Here is a 14,322-nt window from a genome sequence, read left to right on the forward strand (position 1 = left end):
GGTTGCTGGGCTGCCTCTCGGTGAGCTTTGTGCAGAGATGTCCATGAAAGCAAACTGCTCCCTCCGCCTGCCCTCTGGAACCTCACCCCATGGCCTCCCAAGGCAACCCTGTGGCTCAGCTTGCTCACCCGCCCCAGAAGCAGCGATTTGCATTTATGAAGATCTGAAAGCATACGTTCACCTGACAGGCTTTAGAATGATCCTCTCAGTAAAATAATAACAATGATCATAATAAACCCTTATAAATAGGTGTTTGATTACAGTTTGTCCCTACGTGGGATTTTTTTTTTTTTTTTTTTTTTTTTTTTTTTTTTTTTTTGTGAATCAGACTAATTGGTTGCCAGGTTGATTGGACTGCATATGGCTTGAACATTTGGAGCCTTAGGTCCTTTCTTCTTCATTGGGCTGCTGTTCTTTGCTCCCTCTCACTCGCATCCACCCAGGTCTCCCCTTCTCCAGGCTGCTGAGGGTCAGCTTGAGGTCACCTCTCCCCCTTGCCTTCTTCTCAGGCTGCAGGGCACAGTCCCTAACTGCCTTCTCCCCGGCCCTCCCCTCCCCACTCTGACCCAAGAAAAAGTGAACAAACCCAAAAGTCTATCCCACGTTCTAAGCCCTCTGTGGAAGGGGCTCCCTGGCTGGGGAACAGCATCAAGCTGGGGGGTGTCCCTTGTGCTGGTCTGAGTTGTGCAGGGAAATGCCAAGCATCGCTGTGTGGACATTCCTACTCCTCGGCCCCAGCTGCAAATCAGCGAGCAGCCAGGCAGGTGGACCACATCAGTTCCTCAGGTGGACCCTGAATGACTGAGGCTTCCTGGCTGCACTCCCTGCAGCCCAGCCCTTGGAAATGAGGGCCAGGGAGCAGGTGGGATTCCCGGGTCCCTTAGTGATGTTTCTTCCCAGCCATGGTTCACACCAGCTAGAAAAGAGAGCCAACAGAAGGAGCTAGAGAATGGCATCTGAGGATACGCTAGTGAAGAGGAAAGCAGGCCTAACGGCCAAGGGAGGGTTGCTTCCTAGGACCAAGGATTGGGGATGGGGTGTTGGAGATCTCCTTCAGCCCCAGGACTTCTGAATCACCCCAACTCTCTTTAACATCACCCTGTATTATAATTATGATTATGCGCTAGCCAGTGCCTGGCACATGGTGGATCCTCAACAAATACCAGTTGGATGGATGCATGAATGAAAGAATGAATTAGGGTAGGTCATTCCGTCTTATCCACTCTGTTCCTCAGCTCCTTGCACAAGCCTGGCACTTGGTAGGCGTCCTGTGGCAGTGAACCTCCTCGAAGCGCCAGGATCACATGTTCTGACTGGGCCCATCAGAGAGGAGGTGTCTGCCCAGGTGCACGGTTGGTTTTGCCCAAAGGAGCCTGGCTGTGGTGTGCTTGTCTATGGCCATATGGTAACAAGAGTAGCAATATGGCTGCCTTCACAAGCCTCTCCGGGGAAGCCCACTCCTCCAGCTCCCGTTTCATGAGATACAGCTTTGAAGCCTTTCTTTTGTCCCAGAGAAAGACATCTCCGGAGCACTGAGAAGCACAGTTAGCAGAGGGCACAGGGTGGGGTGACTTCGCCAAAGGAAAAGGTCACCCGGGACAGCCCTGAGGCTTTTAATTTGCTTAACGTCCTTTGGCTCCTGTCTCCTAATAGATTGGCAGGGCCTCCACTTTGCAGTCCTGGCACTCAGACCCATGAGTCACAGCAGGTCAGGCCTCTTCCTCGACACGGGCTGAGCCTGAGTCCTTGCCTGTTTGCCCCCAGCCTCCCTCTGTCCATAGTGCTGAGCTAGGCTCTCCCAACAGAGGGCACTACAGCACAAAGCAAATTTCTCCTCTGTGGACCCCAGGGAATAGCCCCAGAGGTCAAAGGGCCCCTCTGTGACCTCTAGTCCCCGCCCTCCCTGCCGGGAAAGGGGAGGGATGCAGTACATGACTGCCTCCCCAAACCTGCCTCCCAAGGGCATGGGCTCTGCTGGTTTGCAGCAGGACACCCAGTGAGGTTCAATAATAAGAGTCTTAAGTACTTACGAAAGTGACTCTTTGTGCAGGGTGCTATGAAAGTATTTAATGTATGTAAATTCATTGACACCGCGCAATAATGTATGAGGTAGGTCCCATCATCCCTAGTCCTGTTTTACAGATAGCAAAGCTGAGGCTCAGAGAAGTTAAGCAACTTTCTCAATACAATACAGCTAAGGGATAGGACTAGATTCGAACCCAGAAAGAGCTCCAGAACCAGAGTTCTCAAACACCTTACCTAGACACGGTACACCACACACACACAGGCACACACACACAAGTGTACACACACACAGAGGAACACACACAAATGTACACAGACACACACGAGTGTACACACATACAGGCACACACATGATAAGTGTCCACACACAAACACAGGCATACACAAGCATACACACATACACACAGGTACACACACATACCCACAAATGCCCACACACAGGCACACACACACAAATGTCCATACACACAGGTACACATGTGTACACACACACGTGTCCACACACACATACAGGAACACACACAAATGCCCACACACACAGGCACACACACACACACATGTCCACACACACACAAATGTCCACACATACCCAGGCACACACACAGACATGTGTCCACACACACAAGCGTGCACACACACGTGTCCACACACATACAGGAACACACACACGTGTACACACACACACAGAGGAACACACACGTATCCACACACACAGGGACACACACATACAGGAACACACACACGTGTCCACACACAGGAACACATACACATACAGGAACACACACACATGTCCACACACATATAGGAACACACACATACATGTCCACACACACATACAGGAACACACACACGTGTCCACACACAGGAACACATACACATACAGGAACACACACACACACGTCCACACACATATAGGAAAACACACATACGTGTCCACACACACATGCAGGAACACACACACATGTCCACACACATGTACAGGAACACACACGCACGTGTCCACACACATATACACAGGCACACATTTTGGAAGCCAGTATTTGGATATAAAAACTCATGAATCCAGTGTGTTCCACCCCTCTTATTTAATCCTCCTAGAAGTCCTCTATGCCAACTTCGTTTATGTCTGGTTTACAGATAAGGAAACTGAGTCTCAGAGAAGTGAAAAGAATTACCCAAGGTGGCCAGGGTAGAGGATACTGGATTCTGGGGACAAGGATCTAGTGTGGGCTTCCCCAGGCAGGCCCTGCCCCAGAGGTCCACATTTCTCTCCCTGTCTATCCTCCTCTCTCCCTCTCTCACCAACCCACTGAGTCCTACAGGCCTCTGGCTTTCCTATCCTGCACTCTGCCTCGCTGTGCTGGAATTAAACCTCCACCACCTTCCATCGCAGTCAAGACAGAGCTTTTTATTGTTTGTTTAAATTAAATGCAACTGAAAGTGACACCTTAACACCAGTGACCCAAATTGATATGGAGTCAGCCACTTGGAATGAAGTCCAATGCTCCGTCCTTAATGAACCTCAGCCCCACCTGGGCTCTCAAGTTCCATCACATATTCCCGGTGGAAGATGTCAGCAGGTGTGCGTGGGAACCTCGAGCTGTGGGCTGGAGAAGGGGCCTCAGCATTATGGGACCAGAGAAAAAGACTAGACCCAGGAGGACCATTGTTCCCCAAAATGGGTCCCACTGACCATTTGTTTTGCAGGTTTGTAATACACATTTCTTGCAAGAGGGTTTCATGACTAAATATGTTCGAGAAATGCTACAAACTCAGCTGTTCTCCACTTAGAAGTTTATAGTTCACGTGAGCCTATGAAAGGTTAGGAGGAGTCCTGCAGTTTTTTTGTGTTTGGGTTGTCCATGTTCATTTTCCAGTTTTATTTGGTTGAAGTCCACACTTGTTTGGCCTCAGAACCCTCTTTCCATTAATACCTATTAACATCGTGTGAGCAAGAGCTCTGTGAATCACAGGGTGGAAAATGCCGCTCTGGCCCTGAACAAGCCTCCTGATCTCTTCCTCGATGTCATAGCAGTAGAAATAGTAATAATAATAACAACAACCATTGCCAATTGATGCCATTTATTGAGTGCTTACTATGTGCCAAGTGCTATACTTTGCTTGTACTATTCGTTGAATTCTTTCCAGAATCTTGTGGGTAGTTTCTGTGTTTAGACTATGGAATAAACAAGAATACTGAGACACATAGAAATGCAAGCCCTGGCCTAAGGGCATAGAGTCAATAAGAGGTGAAGCTGTCATTTGAATCCAGATGATCTCTTCTAACTGTTCCCTGCTGCCAGACCCAGCCTCCCCAGTTCATCCTCCTTGCTACCGTTGGAGAGACCCTTCTCCTACACGGTTCTGACCATGTCTGTACCTCAACTCCTCTGCTCTCTATTTTCACAGCACTCTGTATTGTCGAAGGCCCAAGCTCTTTAGTATGCCCCCTTGGCTGCATCCTAAGCCCCCTCTGGTTTTGTCCCTCCTTCCCCTGCTCTCACTCACCTCATGCTCTGGATCATTCTCTGTCCCTCCAAACACTATGGGGCTTTTGTTGCCTCTCTACCTTTGCTGGTCCTGTTCTACCTGCCTGATAGCCATCTCCCCTTCTCCGACCAACAATTCCCACTCATCCATTAAGGCCAAGGTTGATAGTCACGTCTGTTGGGAAGCCTTTCTTTCCCCTCCCTCAGGGTCAGGCGTAACTCGCCTTTCTTATCACAGGACCAGCACCTATAACATTGTTTTATGGATGTCCGGGAATGTGACCAACATAAGCGTAGGAACCACAACTGATTCATCTCTGTATTGACTGTGTCTGACAGGTGGTAGGTGCTCAAGAAAGTGACTGTTGGATAAATGCAAGGAAGGAAGTTGGTTATGAGAATTACTGGGTCGGTGGATGAATGGATGGGTGGATGGATGTGAGAATGATTGTATGGATGGATATGGGAATCCTTGGATGAATGGATGGATGGATGGGTGAGTGGGCAGATGAGTAATGGTAGGTGGGTGGGTGGGTTGACAGATGGATTAGAGAAAGGATTGTTGGGTGGATAAGGACATGGATGGAAGCATGGATAGATGAACCAAGGTTAGAAAGCATCAGCAAGATTTTTACTTTTTCCTGTATCACTGCATTTGCTAAGTGTGAGAGACCTAGACCAACAGATATTAGTCATAGTTAGAAGGTGCCAACAGATGTAGTCAAGTGCACCGGCTTAAAGCATGGGCTCCAGAGTTGGACTGCCTAGGCTCAAATCCCAGCTTCAGCATTCAAAAAAAAATGATGGTTGGAAGAGAGGAAGGAAGAAAGGAAGGAAGGAAGGAAAAAAGGAAGGAAGGAAGGAAGTAAAGAAAGGACGTAGGGAGGGAGGGAGTTAGGAAGGAGGGAAGGAAGAAAGGAAGAAGCAAGGGAGGAAGAGAGGGAAGAGGGAGGAAGAGAGGGAAGAGGGAGGAAGGGAAGAGAGGGAGAAGAAGGAGGGAGGGAGGAAGGAAGGAAGGAAGGGAGGAAGGAGGGAAGGAAATAAGGAAGGAAGGGAGGAAGAGAGGGAAGAGGGAGGGAGGGAACAGAGGGAGAAGAAGGAGGGAGGGAGGAAGGAAGAAACGAAGGAAGGAAAGAAGGAAGGGAGGAAAGAGGGAAGGAAAGAAGGAAGGAAGGGAGGGAGAGGGGAGGGTCAGGGAGGGAAGAGAGGGAGGAGAAGGAGGGAGGGAGGGAGGAAGGAAGGAAGGAAGGAAGGAAGGAAGGAAGGAAGGAAGGATGGAAGGAGGGAGGGAAGGAAGGGAGGGAGGGAGGAAGGAAGGAGGGAGGGAGGGAAGGGAAGAAGGAAGGGAGGATGGAAGGAGGGAGGGAAGGAAGGGAGGGAGGGAGGGAGGAAGGAAGGAGGGAGGGAGGGAAGGGAGGAAGGAAGGGAGGGAGGGAGGGAGGGAGGAAGGAAGGAATGGAAGGAGGGAACTTCTGTAAGAACTTGTGAAAATTATTTAACCTTCCTGTGCTTCCATTTCCTCATCTGTAAACTGGGAATGCAGATAAGAGTACCAACCTGTCAAGCTGTGCTGATTTATTAAGACAATGCTTCAAATGACATAAGCACCCAATAAACATTAGCTGTAACAACTTTTACCGAAAGCCGAGGCAGCCACATGATGCTGTAATCATCCCACACTGTGGCTCCTTCTTTTTGTCCTTAGCTTCCTACATTCTTAAGTGGAGAGGGGTGGATAAAGACTCCCAGGGTCAAGATCTCAAGAGACTCAGATGTTGGCCATGACTCCAAATCAAAGGAAAAAACCAATGAGAACAGAACCTGTGATTCGTGTTTCCTCTGTGGCATTTTCCAGCGTCAGTCAGTCTATTCCTGGCTCTGGACTCTCGTCTCCACATTGTCCAGCCGCGGCTGGGATCTTCTGAGGTCACCCTTGGAGCCGCCCCTTTCCTCCTTTCCTTGACAAGCTGCAATATCACACATTGACGACAGGTGGCGCCATCGAATATATGATTTGTTCCATTTTCACAACCTTTCAAGTTCAAGGGCCTATCTATATTCTGTAAAATGAATCAACTTCCTGTTTTATGAATTCTTTAGGCTTTATTATATTTGCAGTGAAGCAGGCTATTACAAAACACAAATACTTAAGCTCCCTAATTAGCCACAATTGTGCAATGGGTCCATAATACTATAGATGAGACCCAAAGCAAGACTGTCGGCTCCCTGCACTCTTGGAGGGGCATTTTGTCCCTCCTGCATAACCCAGCAATGCTCTCTTCAGCCGGTTCACCCACGTGTCTTGCCTCCCCAGGTAGCAGTCCATGCTTTGGGAAGTCTGGGCCCATTTCACTTTGTTCCTTATTTTATTATCTTCCACACCACCCCTCTCAGGCCTGGGTCACGTGGTTCTGGAGGAACTCGGAGCAAAGAAGGAAGGTCCAGCTAACCAGGCTCGTCACTCAGTTGGGGAATGAAGAGGCATTTGTTACAAAAGTCCTCTGATAAATTACAAACGCCATCCAGTGAAGCCTGACAATTTCCTTAGCCTATTTTCCCTCTTGAGTTTCTAGGCCCTGAAACATTGGAGAAAATCCCCATTTGATTTATAGGACAGGGAAGTGATTTCATTTCTCTGGGCTTCACAGTTTTCATTTGTAAGAGGCAAAGGCTGGGCTGGCTTTCCGAGTCCCCTAACAACCTATGGCTTTTCAGGGCACAAATCCACCTCTGCTTTCCTTCTCTTCATCTCTTCCTTCCTCTGCCACTATGGAAGCGATTACTCTGCACCTGGCACTGAGCTAGGACTTGGGAGACTGGCTTTCTGCAGCAGGTGAGACCTAAAGCTCTGAAGGATGCCCAAGTTAACCAGGGAAAGAAAAGCTTTGGGGGCAGAGCTGCATGTGCGATGCCTTACAAAAGCATGCAGCAGAGATTGCCTTCCGGGAGACAGCAAGTAGTCCAAGGAGCTAGTGGGTGTAGGGGGAGGAGGCTGTGAGGTTAGGCAGTGTTATTGTAGACCACACAGGGCGGTGAATGCTGAAGGATAGCAAAGGAACAATGAAAACTGCATTGAACAAATGAACGAGATGCACATGCCAGTTTGAGATTTGGTGACTCTCGACATTAGTTCCTCCTGTATTGACCAGTTCGTTCTCAGCCCCAGAAGATGCTTCATCATCCTTGGAGCCCTCACATCTCCACCAAGGTGCTCTTTTTCTTCCTCCTTTCTCTCTTCACTACTGATTGAAGACGGAAGCAATCCTATATCCCATCCGGTCACCTAACGCTATCTTCCCTCCCTGGCTTCCTTGTGTTGACTTCCACCCACGCTCAGCCTCCTGTCCTGCTCTCCATTGTCCCTGGCAAGAGGATGATCCTCTAAAGAGGCAGTTGGTGAATCAGACTGGAATATTTCCCTGGAATGAAAGGCTATTGGGAGGCACACAGGGAGAATCACTAACCTTTCAAAGCTATCTTTTCCTGAAAGGAGTGCTAATGGACTGCTAGCCCTGGGAGCACAGAGGCATTGTTTACACTTTTAATGACTTTAAGGGAAGGTGCCTAGGTACTGGGGGCATGGCAGCTGAGAGGCATGGGCTCAGGGGCCCCCAATCCTTAACAGCATTACACCAGGGTCCCTAAACCAGTGGTTCTAATGGATCACTGCTACCGCTGAGGGCTTTGAAGAACACACATGTTTATTGGACTTCACCTCTGGCCCAGGCACTGAGCTGGGTACCAGGGACACAGAAGGAAAAGGACATGGTTTGTGCTCTGAGGAGCACACAGTTGGCAAGTGTTGGTACAGAATCAAGACCACCTGAACGCCAACATCTCAGGGCAGACAGCCTGTCTCTGCTCACCAGATCTCGTTGCCAGCAGAGCTGTACCCACTGCCCGGTCCACTTACTTTCTCTTTCCCAGATGCCTCTCTCAGGCTCCTTCCCTCCTGCTGTGTCCCCGTCATCACCTCACTCAGGCCTCCACATAAAGGAAGGACAGTTGAGCCTCCCCAGATCTGACATCTGCTCCATTCCTTAGACCTCATCTTCTGTAGAAAGCACCACTCTCAACTATCCACATCCAGGTCACCCAGGTACACCCAGAGTTACAAGCTGATCAGGACACCTCCCTTAAAATCCTTCACTGGCTCCCCAGGTCCTGCACACTAAAGCCAGCATTCCTGGAATGGTTTACAAGGGTCTTCAGCTCCATCCTGGGCTCCCTTCTGCAGCTTTGTTCACATGTTCAGTTCTCAGAGTTCATGAAGCTCTCTCTCTTGATTGCAGACCTTTCTACATACTATCCCCTCTGCCTGAGATAGCCAGCCAAGCTCCCCTCTCTCTCCCATCTCCCCTACCCTGTCCCATGCACCCCACACACATCCTTTAAGCTGGCTAAATTCTGCTCCTGCTCCAGAGCTCAGCTTTCTTTGTCACTAGTTCAGGAAGCCTACATTGGTACATTGGATGCCTTCTCTTGGCTTTTTCAGCCTCTGTGCTTGCACCAGGGGATTAAGACTATAGTGGTCAGATGGGCAAAGTGCAGGGCAGGTGTATTAGTCCATTTTGTGTTGCTATAAAGGAACACCTGAGACTGGTAATTTATAAAGAAAGGTTTATTTGGCTCATGGTTCTGCGGACTGTAGAAGCATGGCACTGGCATATGCTCAGCTTCTGGTGAGGCCTCAGGAAGCTCTTACTCATGATGGAAGGTAGAGGGGAGCAGGAGTGTCACATGGCAAGAGAGGGAGCAAGAGAAAGAGGAGGAGGTGTCAGGCTCTTCTTAACAATCAGATCTCACAGGAACCTAGAGAGGTAGACCTCACTCACCACGGAAGTATCAGGGAGGGCACCAAACATCTCCCATTAGGCCCCACTTCCAACACTGAAGATCAATTCCAACATGAGATTTGGAAGTGACAAATATCCAAAATACATCAGGGAGGAAGAAAGGAGAAGGGAGGGAGGGAGAGAGGAAAGGAAGAAAGAAAGCAAGAAAGCAAGAAAACAAGAAGGTAGGGAGGGAAGGAGGGAGGGAGGAAGGAAAGAAAGAGGGAGAAAAGGAGGGAGGAAGGAAGAAAGAAAGGGAGGAAGGAAAGGAGGAAAGAATGGAGGAAGGAAGGAAGGAGAAAAGGAAGGAATGAATGATGGAGGGAGGGAGGGAAGGAAGGAAGGAAGAAAGAAAGAAGGGAGGAAGGAAAAAAAGAAGAGAGGAAGGAAAGAAAGAAGAAAGGAAGGAAAAAAGAGGGAGAAAAAGAGGGAGGAAGGAAGGGAGGGAGGAAAGAATGGAGGAAGGAAGGAAGGAAGGAAAGAAAGGAAGGAAGGAGGGAGAAAGGAAGGGAGAGAGGGACTGGGGAGGGAGAGAGAAAGAGAAAGAATGAGGGAAGGAAAGAAGGAAGGAAGGAGGGAAGGAGGGAAGAAAGGAAGGAAGGAAGAAAGGAGGGAAGGAGGAAAGAGAAGGAAAGAAAGAGGGAGAGAAGGAGGGAGGAAGGAAGAAAGGAAGGGAGGCAGGAAGAGAGGAAAGAAGGGAGGAAGGAAAGAAGGAAGGAAGGAAAAGAAAGAAAGGAGAAAGAAAGAAAGAAGAAAGGAAAGAAAGAAGGAAGGAAGGAAAGAAAGAAGAAAGGAAGGAAAGAAAGAGGGAGAGGAGGAAGGAAGGAAGAAAGGAAGGGAGAAAGGAAGGATGGTAGGAAGGAAAGAGAGAAGGAGGGAGGAAGAAAGAAAGGAAAGAAAGAGAAAGAAAGGAAGGAAAGAAAGAGGGAGAGAAGGAGAGAGGGAGGGAGGGAGGGAGGGAAAAGAGGGTAGGCAGGAGCAGAAGTCTAAATGTACAGCAAGGCTCAGCACCAAAAATCAGAACAAAGTCAAAGAACCATTGAAAGGTTGCCATGGCCAGAAAAGAAGCCCAGCTTCTTCTGAGAATGGCACCTTTTTTACCTACAACTGCCTTGATTGGACAGCAGCAAAGTTGCTGGTCCTCACTCCAAGAGGTCTTAACTAACCAACGCCTCCTGGGACCTTCCTTTAAAGGAAGAAATAGTGCTTGGTGGCACATTGGGTTTGGAGGGCAGAAGGCTGGAGCCCACATACCTGCAGGCAGCTCCCAGGGAGTGGGGTTCAGGGGTCTGTAAACTGATGGAAGCTGAGGGGCCCATGCACTCCTCTAGCTGGTACCATCCTCCCTGGCAGGACAAGCTCTCCATCCCAGGGAGGCCAAGGGAGTCCCAGGTGCCCAGGGACCCACAGTCTTCCTGGCTTCTACTTCCACGTCCAGCGCTTACTCACCCACATAATTAAATTCCACCTCCCTCCAGCTGCCCCCTTGCAATGTCAGGAGGGACACACGCCTCTCCTTCAGAGCCGCTCCTCGCTGCTGTTCCATAAGCCCCGTATTTCACACCCCGAGTGGCTGCATTTCAGCGGTGGGTGAAGTGGTTTTATTTTTATCGTGCACGCAGGCATATAAATATGTACGAGCAGCTCAGAAGCACTTTAGGGTCTCTCTGGAAGAAAGGCCCGGTATGAGTGTGAGGGAGCATGGTAATTAGTTCATCCGGGGCATGGGCTCTGCTGGGTATGAAAGTACCTCTCCTGGCCTGACAGCTTCCCTGGCCCCATCTCCTGAGAATGATGTCTACCCTGATACACTCCTGAGAACAGGGTGAGGCCTTGGCAAACTTTCCATAACAAAGCTTATAAACAAAACGAAAGCAAACAAAAGCACCCTGATCTGGGTTCCCACCTTAACTCAGCCACTTCCTGGCTCTGTGACCTTGAATGAGGACCTTGCCCTCGCTGGACCTTGGTATCTCTGTCTACAATGTGGAGTTAATTGTGCCTTCCCTGGAAGACTCCCAGGTTTTTTTTTTTTCCCCCTTAAGGAACAAGTATGACAAAGAATTTGTATATTACTCTGAGAACAGTAATATACAACTGCAAGAGGCTTATCATTATTCCTCCCCAGTCATTCATTTGGAGCAGGTGAGAGACAGAACAAGGCAGCATCTAGTAATGCAAACAATGGCTGCTCCAGGCATTGCAGGTTTCCTCACCTGTTTTAGAAAGGAGGACAGGAAATAGCATTCCTTGACCTCCAGCTCCAGGGCTGGGGGCTTTACATAGATAATCGCATTTGAACATGACAGTAAGGCAGTGGGAGGAGGCATGTTATTCCTGTTTACTGATGAGGAAAACTGAATTTCAGGAAGGGTAAGGAATTAGTGCCAGGTCACAAGGCTATGGAGTGGTCCAGCCCAGGTTTGACCACAGGTGAGGGTGACGCTCTTCTCTAGGTGGCCTGTAGAGTTGCTGTCTCAGGTGCCTGCTTTGCAAGAGGGATGGTCTGTGTATTCCAGTCAGGGGTTGCGCCGTCCTGTGCTGAGTCCCCCAAAGCAGCCCCACAGTGACGCTGGCTGAAGAGCAAACATATGGTCTGGAAGCAAGCTCATTACGCCAACACCCCCTCTGAAAGCTGCATCCCAGCAACCCAGGTCTAGCTTTCATCAGGATTGGGCTGGAACAGAGAAAGGATGGCTTTTATCTGCCAGGTCCCCAGAGTCAGAGAGAGATAGAGAGAGGGCGGGGTGGGGGAAGGGGAGAGGAACCAAGGGCTTTGGCGGGGATGGGACTGGGAAGAAGATGGATTTTAGAGCAATTACAGCTCTCTGATGGCCAAGGATGGAGGTTAGAGGATGCTGAGCTCCAGTCTCTCAGTTCTTTAACCCACACCCCAGGCTGTGGAAAATCAAGAAGGGATCCTCCTGCAAGGCTTAGTTATCCCAGGAGGCCAGCTGGATGGTCCAGAGCCGAGCCCCAGGGCTCAGAACTGGCAGACTTTCTATCCACAAAGGGCTGTCCCAGCCCCCAGGCCCTGTGTCAGGAGGCCCCAACTATATCTTGAAGGTCCAGTGGAGGTGCAGCCCATAAGAGCAGGTGCCAAGTTGAAGGGCCTGGTGACCAGGTTGGATTGGACAAGGAGATTGCCTGGGGCTTGCTGACATCAGCATGCCAGAAGTGAGAACCCCAAATAACATGGCTGATATGGGTTGGCTGTGTCCCTACTCAAGTCTCATCTTGAATCGTAGCTCCCAAAATTTCCACATGTCATGAGAGGGACCCGGTGGGAGGTAATTGAATCATGGGAACAGGTCTTTTCCATGCCGTTTTCATGACAGTGAATAAGTCTCATGAGATCTGATGGTTTTATAAAGGGGAGTTTCCCCGCACATTCTCTCTCTTTGCCTGCTGCCATGTAAGATGTGCCTTTTGCCTTCTGCCACGATTGTAAGGCCTCCTCAGCCACATGGAACTGAGAGTCCATTAGACCTCTTTTTCTTGATAAATTACGTAGTCTTCAGCAGCAGCATGAGAACAGACTAATACAATTGCAAAGGCAAAGGCAGAGGCAGAGCCTGTGATGCTGGTGGTGGTCTGCAGCTCTGGCAGTGGGGACGTAAGGAAACTCCATACCAACCAGTCATAGCTTCCCTATACGAAAAGCATCTTTGTTTCTAAATGAGGAATTAAATGAGGCCATCAGAGGGTAGCCCCTCTGGGACAGAGCAGGGCTCAGAATCCACAGAAACAAGTTGGCCGTTGTTGGATGGTGGAAACATGGTTTTCCAGTTTGGTTGTTCTCTGTTTATTTCCTTTCTACTTTATTTCTTTTTTTAGAAAAGCTGGACATAGCAGCTGAAGTCAGCTGTGATCAGCGTTGTAAGAGGAAAAAAGGTGCATCCACACTCAGGCCCTGACAAACAGGGAGGGTTGCTGAGTCTGGCGGGAGAAGAAGTAAAAGCTGAGGGCCCTTAGGGATGAGGTAGGGCTCAGAGGCCAAGGTCAGATCCCTTAAGGCCATTCCTACCTGCTGAGGTGCTCTTACCCAGCAGGCCTTCTCTGTTCCTCTCTCTCTTTTTCTCTTACATGTTTCATTGTGGTAAAATACACAAACCACAAAATTCACTGTCTTAACAATGTTTAAGAGGACAGCTCAGTAGTGTTAAGTAGATTCCATTGTTGGGAAACAGCTCTCCAGAACCACATTATCTTGCAAAACGGAAACTCCATGCACATTAAATAACTCCCGACTCCTGCTCTCCCGCCCCCTGGCAACCATCTTTCCACTTCCTGTTTTAGATACCTCATGCAAGTAGTACGATATGACTGCCTTATTCACTTTGCATAATGTCCTCAAGTTTCATCCATGTTGTCACATGCGTCAGAATTTCCTTCTTTTTGAAGGCTGAATAATATTCTGTTGTATGGATAGACTACATTTGGCTTATCCACTCCTCAGCAGATGGACCCTTGCGTTGCTTGCGTTGCTTGGTTTTTGTGTATAATCCTGCTATACACATGGGGGTACAAATATCCCTTTGAAATCCTGTTTTCTATTGGAATATATCCCCAGAAATGAAACTGCTGGATCAGACAATTGCTCCTCTTTAAGGAGGGAGACCTGCCCTGCACCCCTGGCTGCTTCTGAAGCCGTCTCTGAGCCTGGTCAGAGAGACTGAAGTGCACACAGGAGCCTGAGAGGCAGAGAATTCCAGACTCCCCTCCCTGGCCACAGCGGATCAGGGAGGATTTCACAGCTGTCTACCTTCAAGGGTCCTGCATCTGGCAGGCCTCACTATAGACACAGAGCAGAGCCACAGCTATCCAGTGGGGAAGAACAATGTCTAGAAGCTTGGAGAATGGTCCTTAAGAACAGATTGAACTATAGGAAAGAGGGACTCAAGTGCCCTGGGCAATAGCTAATGACTGCCACCAGGGAGCTAGAGACATTACTGGGGTAACTGAACACTCAC

The sequence above is a fragment of the Chlorocebus sabaeus genome, chromosome 20 (assembly GCF_047675955.1).
Source record: "Chlorocebus sabaeus isolate Y175 chromosome 20, mChlSab1.0.hap1, whole genome shotgun sequence".
In the NCBI taxonomy this organism is placed as follows: Eukaryota; Metazoa; Chordata; class Mammalia; order Primates; family Cercopithecidae; genus Chlorocebus; species Chlorocebus sabaeus.